The sequence below is a fragment of the Sander vitreus genome, chromosome 6, assembly GCF_031162955.1.
Source record: "Sander vitreus isolate 19-12246 chromosome 6, sanVit1, whole genome shotgun sequence".
NCBI classification, from domain to species: domain Eukaryota; kingdom Metazoa; phylum Chordata; class Actinopteri; order Perciformes; family Percidae; genus Sander; species Sander vitreus.
Window position 1 is genome coordinate 26,341,179 of NC_135860.1, and position 18,051 is coordinate 26,359,229.

Below are 18,051 nucleotides of genomic sequence, written 5' to 3' on the forward strand. Positions count from 1 at the left end.
CTCAATGTTTGTTAACATGGATTTATTAGAGATTCAGTAATTATATGAATACTGGCATTTATTTGATAATTTACTGTAATGTAGGCAATATTCTACCATACACACTTAACTGATGTCCATACTACAGTTACAGAACATTTAATAATAGAAATATCTCTCTTTTAGTCATTTCAGCTATCACTCCACAAAATGATAAAAAGTGATAAAATCCAGTCGAACAACACTTAGCTAGCCAGTTTTGACACCATGATGGACAGTTATGTTCACAGTCTCTTAGATTTCCAATCTCAACTCATGTAGCCTGAATTATTCTTGCCCTTCAAATGCCAAGCACCTTCCTGTGATGCAAGACTCCAGCCAGGCTTCATTCACACCCACTACCTCCAAATCACCATGCTGTCAGACCTGAAACCATGGCAACAGGCATCATAGTCTCCCAACACACTCAAAGTGTCACATGTGCGACTCATTAAAATACATTTGCTTGCACATTAACATTCCTATATTTTTAGGATTATTCAGTTCCCTTCATGAGTTGGCAGGTAGAAATAGCACAGCCAGTGTAAGCTGCTATATTAATTATGGGAAGTCAAACTGATATTTGAGATATACAAACACTGTCTTGTCTTTAGGGCTAATTAGTTTTGGCTTTTATGAATATATAATGCAGGCAAGTTACAAGTGTCAGTGTAGATCTTTCTAAAGAAACTCGGACTAGGTTTACTGTAAATTGCAGTGATTAGTCTCTTAGAGCAGGAGTAAACATACAAGTTTTTGGGTGCACATGAAGAGCAGATCAGTTTGAAAAATGATCTTTAAAAAAATATCTTGGTATTTGTTTGGTAAAAATTGACATATAAATGATAAACCTTGTTAATGACAAATATCACAACAAAGTAGTAGGTCCATTGTCTGTGACAAGAAGCCATCATATGGCTGGGCGATTTGGACCAAAAGTAAGTAAGTAGGCTAAATCTTCAGTTGTAAGTCAAAGTCACGTGAGATGGTACAAGCACTTTTACTAAAACAGTAAAACAGTAAAATGTGAAGACAGGTTTTCCTTTACTGTTTAAAAATGGAATGTATGTATAAAGGCTTTAGGTCACCCTATACATTATTGTAGGCTAGGGCGTAATTTCCACTGCCCCGTCTTTTTAAAATCCTGTTTGTGTCCCCCCTACTTTCAAATTAGTTTATTTTATTTATAAGTCTCAGTGATTGGCCACTATTTTAAGCAATAAAGAAAGTAAGACATCTTTTTTTCATACATAGTTCAGTACTATTCTTTCTGGCATAATTTCATTTTGGTCAACTTCATTATTTCCTGGATTCTGTATATCACCATAATCCCTATAAATGTATGTAGAAATGCAGGAAATGGGATTCAAATCAAAAACATTTTTTCTGGCAGAGGACCCCTAGGCCCCCCAGGTCTTTGCACACCAGAAACGTGTCTGACGTGGCGCTGCTGCTGCTAGCCTTGTCTGTACACGTTTCCCATTGATAAACTGCACTCAAGCAGTATACTTCATGTTAAATATAAATATATACTGATTTGATTACAGCAAAGACAACGTCGGCGGTATTGAAAATAGGCTGCAGAATATTTCGTTCTGTATTGACGTGAAATATTTGAAAATCTTTTATTTTATTTTATTACATTTATATCTGTATTTATATCAAAACCTAGAGACTTTCAAACATCAAAATGTCATTTATTAAATGTATTTGTGTCAAAATGACATATAAACATCTTTTCCTATTCTATTTTGAATGGAAACACTTCCAACACGCTTGCCTGTCGCGTGAAAAATAGGCATCGGTCCTATTTCTAGCATGCGTGCGTTTTCGGCGCGGCTCAAGCCGCGCCTGAGACGTGCATGTCACGCAGGCAGTGTGTAAGCTCTAACCTGTTAACATGGGAGCCGAAATAAAAACAGACATGCCACGCAGCTGACACGCTCACGCCACGCATCCAGACTGTAGCCGGCCTAACACAGCGTTGTCTCAGAGGCAGGTTTCCTCTGGCTGCTTGTGAATCCTGGATCGAGACCACATATATATACCTATATTAACCTCTTAAAAAGATTTTATTTAGGTTATCCCTTTGTTTTATGTTTTCCTGTGTCTTATCCATTTTTGTTTTGTTTATGTCACTCTTTTTTTTATTGTTTAACTTAAAAGGCAATTAGATGAGTAAGATAAAAATAGGCTCTCACAGCCTATATTAGCAGCAGTTCCTGACCCGGCCCAAGCTCTCTAAGAAGACGAGGAAAAACTCCCCAAAATCCTGAGGTTAGCAGAAATGGGAAGAAACCTCTGGAAAGGCAATTAAAAGGGAAGATCCCCTCTCCTGGGACGACCGGGGGTGCTACAGGATTTGCAAAACAAAGGCCAATAGAGCATCAGCAACACTGGGGCTCTATGGTCAAACACATTCTCAAGAAATCCTGGCAGTCTGGAGAAAAAGAAGAAAGATAACGGTGACAGGTACAGTGATCCATCACATGTTAACTACGACTAAGATTTGTGCCTGCTGACATGCTGACCACTCCCAGCTGCCACATTGTGGTGGGGCCGGGCCTGTAGATACGACTGTACCACTCGCACGGAATGTGAGAAGGGGGTACCTACAATACACAGACATAAAAATATGATGGTGAGGATGAGGCAAGGATAAGCTTTGTCTAAATGGAAGAATCATAGATGGGTAAGTTTGTGAAGAGCAGGAGTAGAAGCTAGACTCCTTACCGTAGAAATTGTGGTGAAAGGATCCTTTCTTTGCGAAGCAGCTCAGTCCAAAGTCAATAAGATGCACACGAGGGACATCTGAGCCAGTCTCAATCAGTATATCTTCCACCTTGATGTCTCCGTGAAAGATGCATTGGTTCTCAAGTTCAATTGCTGCATCAACAAGCTGTGTCAGTATGATCTGAGAGACAAAAGGAGAGAGATGAGGGATCGGAGAGGAGGGTTTCATGACATTTTCTCATGGCTGCAACTGCCTTTAGCCTATAGGCACTGAAATATAGTGGAGTGGGTTATAATTTTCGTTTGTTTCTCTCTTTGTTTGGCTGGGGCTCTGTTTACAACATGTTTGCCTACACAGCCTGTTTCTTGCTCCATCACAGCAATTACTTATTTGTGAGTACAATGTTATCATAATCAATAGAAATGATGGCCTAGGAATATAAGCCCTAAATTGCAAAAAGAAAATCCTTCAAGTGCCCCCCACACACACACACACACACACACACACACACACTTACAAGGATCCTCTAGTAGCTTACCATGGCCTGCTCCTCCAGTAGGGAACCTCCATTGTCCTCGAAGTAGGTCCTTGGAGGGAAATGATCTCTCCAGCACCAGGATCAGCTCCTGGTCCAAATCATAAGAGTCCAGTAGGGACACTGGTGCAGATGTCCCCACTGATCCACTTGTTCCGGCCGCAAGTTAACATGACATAACATGACAGCGACCTCCGCGGCACCCGCGGCGCTACCATTGGGCCCACCCATTTTAGGTCCGGGCCCGCCCATTTTGACCCAGGCCTATAGTGAGTAGTGAGTGATTTTCATTCTAGCAGTTCATCCAATAAGCAGCCCGAGAAAAGCTTTGAGTGAAAGCTTCTCAGCCAATCAGCGGCTTTTACCCCACGTGTGGACTCTTAAGCCTGCCCACAGGTTGCATCGTCACCAGCAAGTGATCCAATGAAATGAATGATGTTGGCTCTAGGAATTTCATGTTCTAGGAACTGCAAAAATCCCTCCGGTCGGAAAGTGGCTGTTAACGTTAGTGTCTGGCTGTAATAATTCCGTTTCAGTCTTTTTGTGTATTGAACGTTCAAAAGAGATAAATGAAGTTAGGCTTACTGCCAAGGTGTATGTCTTTGTCCGCTTCAGCACTGAGCTGAGGACAGTGACACAAGAGCCACACAGGTAGGCTACTGTGTGGCTTCGCTGTCCTCAGTGCCGAAGAAAAGCGCTGAAACGGAGATGGCTTATTTTAACTGGCCCATCCAGTTTTCTGGAGGCCCACCTACAATCAAAATCCTGGCGCCGCTAGTGCTCCGCGGACAGCTGCTTCCCATTCTGGTCCTGACACATCACAACAAAGTGGAAGATGAGGGAGAGGAGCATTGTAGAGAATAATATAGAATCATTCATCTATAAAGTGCAGAGTGCAGTGCTGAATACAGTTGATTTCAACAGCAGTAGGTTTTGCTCACCACTACTTTGCACAAGACTTGTCCTTTGGTATGTGTTTGATGGCAACCTACGTGGACAAACAGGACTTTGGTTAGCACTTCCTGACAATACTGTGTGTGAGTGTGTGTTCAAGAATGTGTGTGTAACACTTACAGGTACATTATCTGCTCTGCGATAGCTGGCAAACACAGATCCGCATCCTCCTTCGCCCAGCTGATTCTGCTCTTGGTATTTGGCCTTAAATTCAGCTAAACAGACAAACACACATTTTGTTTAAATACAGTTGTGAGGACTACCAATTATGTAATATTACACCTAATGTAAATCATGCTAACATAAAGCCAAACCCTACATTCATCACTATCTACTGACCTGTTAGGACGGCAACGGACAAATCCAGTTTGGTCTCCTTCAGGTTTTGATTTCCTTTTCATCTTCCTGGTTGGTCCTTCTCCATTGGCGACAGCCTTCCTCTTAACGCCTCATTTGCTCACATCATCCACAGATGTACTGCAGCTTTCTACATGAGAAAAAAAACCCAGAGGAAGATCAGCTTGTTGACAGTCACAGGCACTAACATGGATAATAAGTCCTCCAAACTAAATAACATTAGTTTGGTGCCTTCCAAAATGGCACATATTAATCTTCTCTGCTCTGCTGCCGGAGCTGGAGTTTAGCTGTGGTTAGCCTAAGTTAGCGTAAAGACTCTGGGGGAAGGAGAAGAGGCTGGGGGAACCAGTAAGCCTGGTTCTGTCCAAAGTTTCTTTTTTAAATGCCTGCCAAAACAATATTTCTCACTGTCCTATAGTGGTATTTATCCGTGTGGATAGTTTTTGTTTTTTTTGTCCAGGTTTGGAGATATCTGTCTCTCCACCCCAATTCAATCAGGAGAGACTTTGTTGCAGATATGCAAAGATGTATTGTACATATGCATAATATGAACAGTACAGAGTACAGAGTATTTGGAGATTAGACTCCATCGTTATAAAATTATTTTTAAAGGGGTAGAGAAGCCAAGACATATCCCCCCGATGGAGTCTAGACACTGGTGGCGGCGGCGAAGGAGCCCGAAGACCAGACCAAAGGAGTTGACGGAGCGTTCTGCTGGAATAAGACCCAGGGTGCCATGGGAGATGGTGACTAGAGGTGGAAGGGGAGGAGCAGGGTTGCACGCTTTGCCGGAAATGACAGCTGACAGCAGCAGAAAGAGAAAGAGATTAGAGCAGGGGTGTAATGCTGTGATTGGATCGTGAATTTCGTGGCCAATTCTGGTTGGTTTACTGAAAAGTGAATACGTCTAAACAGCTGAAAAGTTTTAGGAAGAGAGAGTGGTGATTGAAGTTGTTAGAAGTCTTCCTGAAATAATTTTAATGGAGGTGGATGGAACGTAGTTTGTGGTGCTCACAGCAATTGAAAATTTAAACATTTCGTCATTGTTTAACTCTCCTGTGTTCTTTTTAAGATGGAGACTTACATTAAACTGAATTAAAGCCTTCAGCGTACATTATACAAAGCCAGATCCATCCGCTGGAGTCTCACAAGATTAATTTAGGTTCAATAATAATTCCAAACGCCACTAAATGACTTGCACAATGTGAGCACAGGACAGTATCGACAAGGGGGGTGTTTAATTATGATAAGCAAGGAAAATCAAATTTATCATTTAGGAATTTTAATTGATTAATTCAAATCATTTCCCCTCTTTATTGTCAGAGATAGAGGATGAGTGCTAAAAGGAATATTAGGAGAATAATGAAATGAAGCATTTGAAATGAATGATTTATTAGTTTAGAGGAGATTGGAATCCTTTGTCCTCATAGAGCCACAGTTACCAGCAGTGAACCATTTGCCTGATAATACATCCTCCTTCCTTCCAAGTGCAGTATTTGTCATTTGTATTACTGTATATAGTCATTATGAAATGGTCATGATTTAGGGAACATAATCTGCCGACTTCATAAACTTCCTCCAGCTCAGCAGTGACAGATGAAATAAAAAACACCATTTATAATCTGAGCAAATCTTAAACTACAGATAGCCGAAGTATTTATTAGACACACTCACATGTAATGGTATTCTGAAAGCAAATAAATGACTGTAAACAAAGAATATCTCCTGCCATTCCTGGAGGATTTCCTCATTTTTTTGGGGATTTTGATCAGGGCCCAGTTTCCCAAGAGTATATCTTCAAGGAAAAAACTGTCGTGGTTGGGAATTATCACTATACCACAAAACTGCTCATTTAAAACACACTGTCTTTATTTCATTCTGCTCATTTGGCAATGGTAAATAAGACTTACGGTTTTAAAACCAGCCACTATTCTCTGGAGGTTGTAATGTTTAAATTACCTCACAGTAATAAATTGTTGGATGGAACATACTCACAAGTAGTGGAGCTAAAATGTGAAGTTTTTTACCTGTTTATATGCTAAATTATGAAAAAGATTGTGTCAGTTTTGATATTTTGTGCTAATGCAACCCGTTGTCACTGTAACATGACACAGTATGAAGAGGTGGTAGGGAATAGTATTACCAAATAGTAAGACCAAAAATCCATGTAAGGATGGGGTGGTGGATAGGTCAAACAATACAGGACTTTCACCCATGTGACCAGGGTTCGTGCTCCATTCTTGTCCTGTGTGTCACCTAAACTTATATATTGTAACCCCACAATCTTTCCCTAACCCTAACTAATGCCAACCTTACACCAAACGACTATATAAGCTATTACAGTGTTGCAGACAAATTTCCAATATCGGAATGAATTCATGAGAGTCTTGCTAGATTTGGTGCGCGCTTCCATCGTCTCAATAGTTTGGTGTAAGGTGGTCATAAAACTCAGTCCGAGCTGTCTACAATATTTTTCCCGTCTTGTTGTTAACACATTAAACAACACCAACTGGATGCCACAACACATTAACGTTAAGTTAAAACTTATTTGCCAGTGGTTAAACTGTGCCGCTGTTAGCCAAGGTTAGCTTGCTAGCACGTTACAGTACCGACTGCAAAATTAACCAAATAAACATACAGGTGGCTTATATAGTGTGAACGCACTATGTACTCAAAAACGCTAGTGTAAGTACAGAAGTGCGCGATTTGAGACACAGTACTAGGTATGCTTGAAAAAAACTAGTTAGTTTAAGTCTCATACATTATGTCTGAATTGTTTGACCAATAGAAGACACACCTTGAGGTGCTTCCACCGGGCGCATCTGCGCTGCGTTCCGGAGGCGCCGCAAGCAATCGCTGCCATTCAAGTCAAAGCTTGATATTCCACCAGCCGCGCCAGGGTACGTCCCTGAAGCGTGCATGAAGCTGCTCTCCGCTCTGCTCCACGAAAGATACGCGCCAGGTCTATTTTCACGCGAGCCGTTCGGACAGCCGGGCAGGAAGTGAAACAGCAAGACTAGCGGGACAATTAACTAAAAGACGACCCCCAATATCGTTTGTCTCCTCTACAACACCACGGACAACGAGAGTTTCATCTTGGAGGCTGAAAAACAGAATACATCACAGAGAAGGCATGGAGTTAAATTACAGGAGTGCCTGGAGTGGAAGGTAGATACTAGCTAATAAACACACGATTGTTCTGTAACGTACTTGCAGAGACAATAAAATCTTCGAGTCGGGTAGCAAGATACTCCGCTTCTGAGACACTCTCGGTATGGTATTTCGCGTGGAATATCTGAGAGACATGACCAGCAGATAAATCAGATTCATTGTTAAGTTGAGAGAGAAACAACTTCCAAGCTTTTTATAGAAACCCAGTCTAGACTGTTACATTATCTTTCTGACCAGTCCTCAAAATCCAACATGTTGGCACCATCACGGGACACACACTGAAATTTCTCTGTAGTCCAAATGAAAATTTCCAGCTATGCCAATTGGTCTCTCCCCAGAGCACTGAAAGAGAGAAAGAGATGTTTTTGTTTTAAAGGCTCCAAATTCAAGTTCATGTGCAATTCTCCTTTTTTTAAGACAACAAGCTGTTTTCCAGATTCACCCTGTATATTTTCAAATCCTTTTTGGCTTGATTCTGCTTCTTTCTCTGTGTCTATAGCAGTGTGCATGCCATCTGTCTTGCTTGGCTGTTTTTATGTCATGTTGCTATACAGACCCTAAACAGAGCTGTGACAAAGGTACCCTTGGCATCTGTAGTGACGCATTGGGTTTTCAATTGACTCCAATTTTAACCCACCAGTGGCAATATTTGGGGCTTTGTGATAACCATTGGAGAGCCGAGGCATGACACACATTTTTCAGCCCAAATAAGGTATTCAGTGGGAGGACCCTCTGTTCGGAGATATATTATCCTAAGGATAATTGCACTTTTAACTTTTTATTTTCATCATATTCCCAAAATTACTTTAATAATTTTGTATAGAGGAGGGCTTGAGTCTTGTTAGACTCTCTGGCCTCTTGAGGCTGACTGCAAAAGTGAGTCAATTTACATAGACCCCCTTGTTAAAAATGCCCAACTTTTCAGCTGAATTAAACATATTTACAGCCTGGTTCAAAGGGTAACGGTCTTGGTCTCTCTCTCTCTCTCTCTCTCTCTATATATATATATATATATATATATATATATATATATATATATATATATATATATATATATTTACTTTAGTTTATAACTCATCAGATTAGGTTATATTTAGGTTTAAAGTTCTGCATAATTAAGGGGGTGGTCACAGTGATTGACAGGTGCATGTAGTGAGATGAGGCTAGCCCTAGGCTGCAGCTCTGCTCGCTTGGTGTCCCCGTCAGTTCGGTTTAAGCTAATCCGAGTCACTGCACTTGACCTCCCGGCTGTGTTTTAGCCTTTTAGACAATTTTCAAGCAAATATCCTACACATAATGTGGCTTAGTGTATGTTTGATTGTACTAACAGACCCTCTCCAGTTCTTTCTGTTTTTTTTAACGTCTGTGAGCATTATTAGCACGTTAACTAGCTAACGTTAATTTGCCATAGACAGAAGCCTCGGACAAGGAAGGTAACGGGAGAGTATGCTAAACTGGCTTGCACCGAAGTTAAAACAGCTGAAAAAACGGCAGAGCTGAGCGATTTTCAATTCATTCCCTATGAGAACGAGTACGAGTGAAATCCGCTGATGTTGCGTAGAGTAATAAGAGGCACTATGGAGCTAAGTGTTGTGAAAATGGAGGGGGGGAATGAAGCGATCCCAGCCATAACGCTGTAGTACGGAGTTTATATAAGATGATACTCTGATGTCCCGTTCCCGTGAAGGCAGCACGGAGCTGACAGAAACACAGAAGAGAAGAAGATTTTAATGTTGCAGGCCACTGTTTTTTGCAACATGTTGCAATATGTTAGTTAAGCTGGAGTTAGTGTATATCCACAACGTTCCACTTCCGGGATTGCTCCGGTCTGCCGGATGCATGCCTTTTCACCAGTGTATGTTTCCTTCCTCTTTCTTTGTGTTGGAATTTTAAACTCCGGTGGATTTATGGAACTATACTTAACAACTCCTCAGATCTCTGCAGGGTAAATTGAGACAGCTAGCTAGCCTATCTGTCCAATCTGAGTTTTCTGTTGCACGACTAAAACTACTTTTGAACGTACACATGTTCCACCAAAACAGAGGCTATTTTACAATGGCTCCGTGCGGAGCTCAGCACCGCCCAAAATGATTGTGATTGGTTTAAAGAAATGCCAATAAACCAGAGCATGTTTTTCTCCCATCCCGGAATGCTGAGTGGACTAGCCAGACCCTCCTCCGCCACGTGTGGAGGAGGGTCTGGCAAAGCAAGACTAAGCTGGAGTTGGTTATCCTGGCTACCGACCCCCTCCTCCTCCCAATAGCAGGGAGGAGGGCCTTCAGGTGAGCTAAGTTAGCTAATGTTATAAGACTTGGATGTTTTAGTGCAGTGATTATCAACTGGTGGGTCGCAGACAGCTAGTCAATAAATAAATTTAACTAATAAATTAAGATCTGATTTTGGACTGGGTCAGAGCCGTGCAGCAGTGTAGCGCCGTAGCCATGGAAACCATCATTTGATTAACGTTCACTTGAAGTATGTGTTGATGTTCGCGTGCAAGGTGGCAAAGCGCAAATATGACCCAGAGTATTTAAAATGTGGATTTTTGTACATTAAGGATAAAAAGAGACAGAAATGATAGGTTAGGTGAAAACATTGTTTTGTGGGCCTTTATTTATATATATATATATATATATATATATATATTTAGTGCAGTTTTCATATTTTATTCACTTTTATACATACATTTGTCATGCTCCTCATCAGTTTCTTACTAATGTTCTCTGAATGCAGAGATAGCATTGAAGTTAAATACCTAATTTTGTGGCCTTATTTATTTTAGTGACTTTTGTCCATGCAGTTGTTATGTTCCTCCTCAGTTTCTTATTAATGTGCTTTGAAATGCACTTTGCACATGTAAATATGTGTATTTATGTTAAAAAAATATGACCTACATGTGTTTTCGAAGGCTATTTTTGAGAAAATAAATTTGCTTGCTTTGTGACTTAATGAACATAGGAAAATTTGCAGTTGACAACCCATGTTTTAGTGTTTATACATTTAAAGCCAGTGTAATGTTAGTATCTCTCCATAGTTTTAACAGTCTATGGTTTCAACCTGCAGCCATTTCCTGCATGTTATACTAATTATTATGCATGTCAGAATATCATCCAACCTTCATAAGTTGCCTATTTTAATGTGCATTGTTTCTTTGCCTCAATGCTAGGTCTTACTGATCATATATTATACCTGCTGGGCATCCTGCTAGCCAGTGTGCAATCGTCAGATTGTGAGCTGGCCTCTTTGTCTCCATTAATTTCCATCTTCCAATTCCGCCCCCCACCACCACTCGTCATCACCACCCACCCAGACAAAAACCAAGAAAAGATGACAACAACATACAACACCATACAACAAAACAATAACAAAATAGACAAACTGTAAACCAAATAAACCTATGTATCTTAGGAGCCCTCCAGAAAGCTCAAGTACTTTCCCCATTTCCCCGTGTAGACATCCAATCTGGCAAACCGTTTGTAACATCTTTTCAAACGCCGCCACCCTAGCCATCTCAATTCAATTCAATTCAGTTCAATTTTATTTATAGTATCAAATCATATTATCCTGATATCCTGATATTTTTTTTTTTTTTCATTTCATCTTTTTATACTCCACTTACTATGTCTGAGATGTCGTATGTATGTTTATGTCTTGTATGTCTAGTGAGCCAAAGAAAAATTTCCACCGTGGTGGACATTAAAGATTTATTCTATTCTGTTCTATTCTAACAAGAGTTATCTCAAGACACTTTACAGATAGAGTAGGTCTAGATTTACAAAGACCCAACAATTCCAGTAATTCTTACAAGCCCACTCTTGAATTGACGGTCCCCCTTCATTCCTCCATTCTCTTGAATCTGTCTGGCTATCATTAAACTATTTGGACCCAACTTCTTATGTGCTTATGTATTTCACTTAGGATCCACTTAGCCCTACTTTATAACATTGACCTTCCCTGCTATTGAGAGATTGAGAGTCACCCATCTATTAACATCACAAGAGATTTTATTCAATAATGGATCCAAATTAACTTTAACTAGGTCTTTTAACTGGGGAGAGAATAAGTTACTCATACATATGATACCTTGCTTGGGCCACTGAAATGCACCTGATTGGAAGGCTGTTACTGGTGTATAAATGTAGGTATGTGTACCTCCACAGTGGCTGAATCACAATTGAAAAAACTTATGAAACTAAGCAATGTGAGCAACTCTGAATATTTGAATCTGCTCTGTTTACCTTTCCCATATTGGAATTGAAGCAGACTTTATTTGCCAGCAGAGAGCTGAACAACATTCAGGCAATCAGGCTCTCACAGGAAGAAGACAGACACCATAGCAACAGCAGAAAGTTTGAGAAGTTGTGTGCTGGGAGCAGCATCGGTGGCGGCAGCAGCAGTGCTTGTGTTGAGTCGTTGGACTGGAACAGATATACGTTAATTGGAAGTAAATTTGACAGCTCTGGGGGAAGAAATGAGGTACGGCAAAGAGAGAGGGGAAGCAACACCATCAGCAGACACCTAGACCTAGGAATGCATTACGAAGTAAGCTCCCAGATCTGAAGAGGGTACTTCAAACATCTTGTCCTCATTATGTATTTATTGTTTGTATTATAGCCTGCATTTCTCCCCACTTTGTACATTGAGTCTGAGGAGGAAGCAGGGGGTGTACCCACGCTCTGCATCCACAATTATTTCTAGACAGGTTTATTTTAACAAAAAAAATAGTTATGAAGTTATTTTCTGTGCGTTAACTTTCAACTTCACAAACGGCTCGTGATTCTAATTAGGAACAAACAGAATAGAAGAATGATGTTTTCCGACAGGAGAGGGACAGGAGCAGGGGGCGTGGTGGTGGTGATGATGATGGGTGGGATGGGGAGGCTGGAGCAGAGGAGGTCAGGGACACTGTAGAATGAAAGGGATGCTTTAGAGTTTTCAGGTCGGACTGGGTGTTTTTGAAGCTGACAGCTTCCCCTGCCATCTCAAAGAGCATGTTGTGAAGTCAGGGGAAATATAAGGGCTATGAAAGAGGGAGAGGGGCCTGCATTGAAGCCTGCTGCCAGGAAAGCTGAGATAAAAGCACAGAGAGATAATACCAGAAATATTAGAGGTGTGTTGATCTTACTTAAGAAGGAGTCCTATTTATCAGACAGTGCCTTTCAGTTTATAAATAGTTCTAAAGGTAGCAGTGATTACCACTTAACTGGAGAAGGAAACATCTAGTCTAGTGTTAATTGTTGAATAGTATGTTCTATTAAATAATTGGTTTGCATGATAGATACTTCAATAACAAGACTGTAAGTCTAAAGCTATGCAAGTGACATTCTCAATGCTGTAATGTTCATTACATACCACAAATCAAAGGCGAACACAATTCATTTAAACTATTCTCGCAGTCTAACCAGAAAAGGGGCTAAGAATCGAAGTCTGTATTAAGGGTGGCGCAAGAAGAAAAGTCACAGTCACTAAAGTCTAAAGGGCACCTCTATTATCTACTGAGTCAAGTAATCTTCTGATGAGCATGATTTTGCACAGTTGGTTATTAATACACAGTGAAAAGTGCCAAAGTTGAATGAGCATTCCTTTTTATTCTTTACTTTTACTATTCATTTAAGCAATCGCTCATGACAGGCCTTGGTATGTAGTGATTATATCACAGCAAAATCCTTTAACTTCTGCTAGTTATTGATATGGTAATTTTGGTTATACTTATTAATTTAATTATTAATCATAACTCCAAATTGTCAGATTAGTGAGGCTTGGACCCAAGTGCAAAAAGGCGAGGAAGGAGCAGCAGATAGTAATAATAATTTAATTCCGGGAAAAATCCAGTAGCACGAAAATACAGCATAAGACAGGACGGAACGCACCACGAAAGACTGACAAAAGACGATGAACCAACACCAGACACAGAAAGCACACAGACTAAATACACAAGGTAACGAGGGAACAAACGAGGGACAGGTGACATGAGGGCTGATAAACAGGTGGAACACATCAGGGCAGAGAAGACAATAGGCTCGTTAGAGATAAGCCAGGTCTGAGCAGAACAGATCACCGGCGATCCCTGCCCAATGCATGCTGGTTAGATTTGTGTCCAACTTGATCCCAACGTGCTCTGACGTCATGCACACATGGGCAACGATGACCTCACGAGATCAAGGCGGTCGCAGGTTTGTGACGCAGGCAGCGCAGTTGCTCTCCACCGACTTTGACCGTGCGTTCAGGGACATCGGAAAAACGTTTTTCCGAGGGAAAACGTCATCATTCACGTGTCATTCATTTGGTTCACTGAACATATTTCAATGACAATAAACTTATTTATTGTGGACAAACGCCTCTGCTGAGAAACATACACAGACATAACATGTTTCAAATTATTCATAAATAGGCCTATGTATAAAAAAAAACCAACACCTTATCCATGTCCTTTCCCGTTCGTTGTCCTGCAGATAACACAAACACCTGACGATGTGCTGTTTGTATGCTCGCATAAGAAAACCGCAGCAAATTATTGTGGCCTCCATGTTTTCAGCAGGTTTTCACACACCTGATGCTCTAGGCTACGGCCAACAGTTGGTGGCAGTCATTCAACAAGTTGTTATGCCAAACGCCAATATAACAGAAGAAGAAGAACACGCATCCCGACCATCCTAACCATGTGAACGCTGGTAGTCGGAAAAACAACATAATCACGGGGGCGGTCCCTGTCATTCCGAGGTGGCATGAACGCGCCATAAGACCCAGGCGGACCCAGGGCATGCTGGGAAACGCCTGGTTCTCAGCTGATCTAACATCTGATTGGATCAGAATCGACTCAATATGATGACGTTTTATATAAACTTTTTATTGATTTTGAATGGAAAGGATTTGAATTTCTATTTGTCAGAAGGCTTATTCTGTACAGAACACATGTAGTATGGCTGATAGTTATGTTTAGAAGTCAGAGAGACTAAATCCGTTCAGATTACGGATCATCTACAGTCTGTTTATTAACATCAGCAACAGATCGCTGTAGATCATTTTGACAGCTACTCTGTCATAATAAAAACAACTGGAGACCATTCAAGCTGATATATGGGTCTGATAACATTTTATTAAATCGGAATCGGACCTAACAGGATGTGAGCGTTTCTGTGACTTCCTGTTCAGCCTGAAGGCTGCTGGAAACGACTGTAAAATGTCCGACTTTACCTCAGTTTTTTCTCACCACCCCCGGCTGTGAGCCTAATCACAGAGAGATAAACACAAGACAGGAAGTAAAGCAAGACGTGTGCAACAAAGAACGTGCTAGAGAACCCAAGGGCCTGGGCATTCATCTAACATGTGTTTGTGTATGGATGCCATCAGGCAGCAACGCAGTACCCGGGGCAGGATGGTACGGGAGAGTCCGGTACAGCCCTACTCTGTATTGTAAAACTGAGATCCCATTAACACTAGCCTTACAGCGGAGCATTCAGGTCCAGTCAAAGCAATGCAGCTTAGCTGGCTTATCAGTGCCACCTACATGTGTAAAATATAGCGGCTGTGGATGAGATGGAGGCTGACTGATGAGAATCAGATGTTTCGGCACTTTTGTTTTTGCCTTTGGCGCTGGCTGGAAACATTTTTGGGAGGTGTCAAAACTTTCTCTATGCAGGAAAAAAGCCCCGTCACTAGGTCTGCTGGCCATTATTATATTTTAGCAACCAACATTATTTAGCAACCGTTACGAGTAACTATACCTTGTGTAACCGGTAGGTTAAGTACACTGTCACGTGAGACATCACGTGAGGCACACGGAAATAAATGCTGTCTGGTAAGCGCTGACTTCCCCTTTTTCTGCTGTAGTCGCTGCCTGGTTTGCCTCGTGTGCTGTTATCTGTTCCGTGGTTCGAGATTAATGCTCTGAGTGGTTTGCGGGTTCGTTGGAGGAGACAGCCAAGGTACTTTTGCTTTGTTGGTCACTTTTACTGTGTGTTTTGCCATGCCGGGACAGACATTGACCTTTGTTTTTTTCTGTCCGTGCAGTGTACAGCGCCTCTGCTGTTTTGCCTAGTCGGAGTTTTACACTTACTCAATTAGCTTACCTGTTTTAGTAATTTTATCTTATCTGTACTGGAACCTTTGCCTGTTTGTTTATTGTTACGATGTGGTTTTATGTTTGTATTGAGGAGAGTTCATTTCTTTTGGATATTGTGCATTACGTTTAGTGATTTTTAATCTGGCCTGAGTTTTTAGAAACCTAGTGGTCGCCTGAGTTATTCATAGAGGTGGTTACGTATAACTGGCTCATTTTACTAGTAACATTGCATGGTTTTAATGTGTTATTTGGGTTTATTTAGCTATTTGCATGTTGCGTTCATCTGTAGTCCTTGCCTTTTGTTATACGATCCACCCATGATGACCATTGCAACCACTTACATAGTTTCCACTTCAATAGTTTCCACTTCAATAGTCTTTACTTTAACGAAATTCTCCTCTCCTACTGCGTTTTGTATTTTTGGTTGTTTTGTCTTTTATTTCATTGGTTCTGTTTTTAACTTATTTTTACAGTTACGTTCAAATGAACATTGTCTTTGGGTTTATAATAAATCATTTTGAGTTACCCAAATCAACCTCGTCTCTGATCATTTATGTGGGCTTGCCTGTGTAGTGGGAGTCTCCGGTTTGGTACCAACTGATATCAAATTAAATTTAAACTCTTTGGGTGAAAGTCCCAAGGTGGCGTTGTCGACTGTGTTAAATTGTTAAATTTTGGCTAAGCCCTCTATTGGACCCGGTTACATTTGCATGAATCATACCATCTGACCTGTTTTATGGGTACCTTCTCAATAATTGGTTGAGTTGGGCCCATGACACCAAGAAGGCTCAACAGTGTGTTTCAGGGTCCCAGAACCACCCCTCGCTTTACCTGCACCCACACACTCAACACAGCCCTTCAAAGCAATATATTCCCTTCTGTCTATATATAATCACCAGGTAACAACATCAGCTAACAACATGCTTGAAAACAGCTTGTCATCACTGGCAGCATACTGCTTTATCCACCAATCAACAAACCAAACAATCTTCCTCAGCTAATTTACCTAAGCAAGCAATAAAGCAGACAGGACAAATGAGACAGAAGTAAAATATAAGCATCTACCCTTATTTCAGGATGTCTCCTATAAATTGAAATTATAAGAATGCATCTATTACAAAGGGCCATAAAAATATGACTTTGGGGGAAAAAAATAAAAAAGGGTTTCTGTTGCTTAACAACCATCTGGGGGTAATTTAATATTTTTTTCTTTCCCAAATAGTCTTATTTCTTTTCATAAAGCTAACCTTAACAACATAAAACCAACCAAATAAAGTTTAATTTTCTGAATAGTGTCAATGTTTGCCATTGGTGAACCACCAGTTAGAGCTTTAAGACCAATGCACAATCAAAAATGACTATTCAACGTTCCATTCATTAAGGTTACAGTGTAACATGAGTTGTTGCTACCTCCTTGCAGTTCCTTCAACTTTTTGAGGTTGAGGAAGCTTCTTCAGCACATCACTCCGTGGGTGGCAAAGATCCCTCGTCATTGTCCTTGAATGCAAAGGTGGATTTCTCATTGTCAGTGCTCCCCCAGATTTTTCTGAGAAATCTTCCATCCATTTCGTTGCCCCTCAATGTTTGTCAATCAAGCCAATGTATTAGTAGCTCTTACATTTGGTCGCAAGGTTCACTGTGACAAAGTCACCAACTAACAGATCTGAGATGTCTGGTTCACTTCTCTCATCCTCAAAGCTCTCAAAAATAAACAGAAGGGGGAAAAGTAAAGTAACATCAAAGAACAAGGAAAGCTTAAGAAGAAACAAACCAAGAAGAAAAGCCCAGTGTACAGCAGCTCTGAGGAGAATGATGTTCCACTTGATGACACTTCCATCCAGATCTTCAGGCATTTCCCTCCATCCCTTCACCACCGCCTGTGTCATGACTCCATCAGGGGGATATTCATGTACTGCTCATGGCATCTCTACCCGCTGATGAAATCGCAATGGGGTCTAATCGACTGCTAACATTTAACATTATTGTGCACCATGTTAATACATTTATTTAACTTTTAAATGAAGTCCCTCCTGGTAGAATTCATCAGTTCCCACGACTGGTAGGCTAATCTTGATGTCTAAATGTAGGCCTTGTTCAGACTGCCAGCCCAGATCCGTTTTTTAGCATATCCAGATTGATTTTAGGAAGACTAGACAGCAAAAAAACAAATGAAATGCAATTTTTGCAAATCAGATCTAAACCACATTTGGAGGTGGTTTA

The 18,051-nt window shown here is 40.8% G+C and overlaps 1 pseudogene; it reads right to left on the reverse strand.

Annotated features, from left to right (window-relative positions):
- Positions 1–2,440: 2,440 nt before the first annotated feature.
- Positions 2,441–17,717, reverse strand: LOC144519051 (serine/threonine-protein kinase pim-1-like; annotated as a pseudogene).
- Positions 17,718–18,051: the final 334 nt, after the last annotated feature.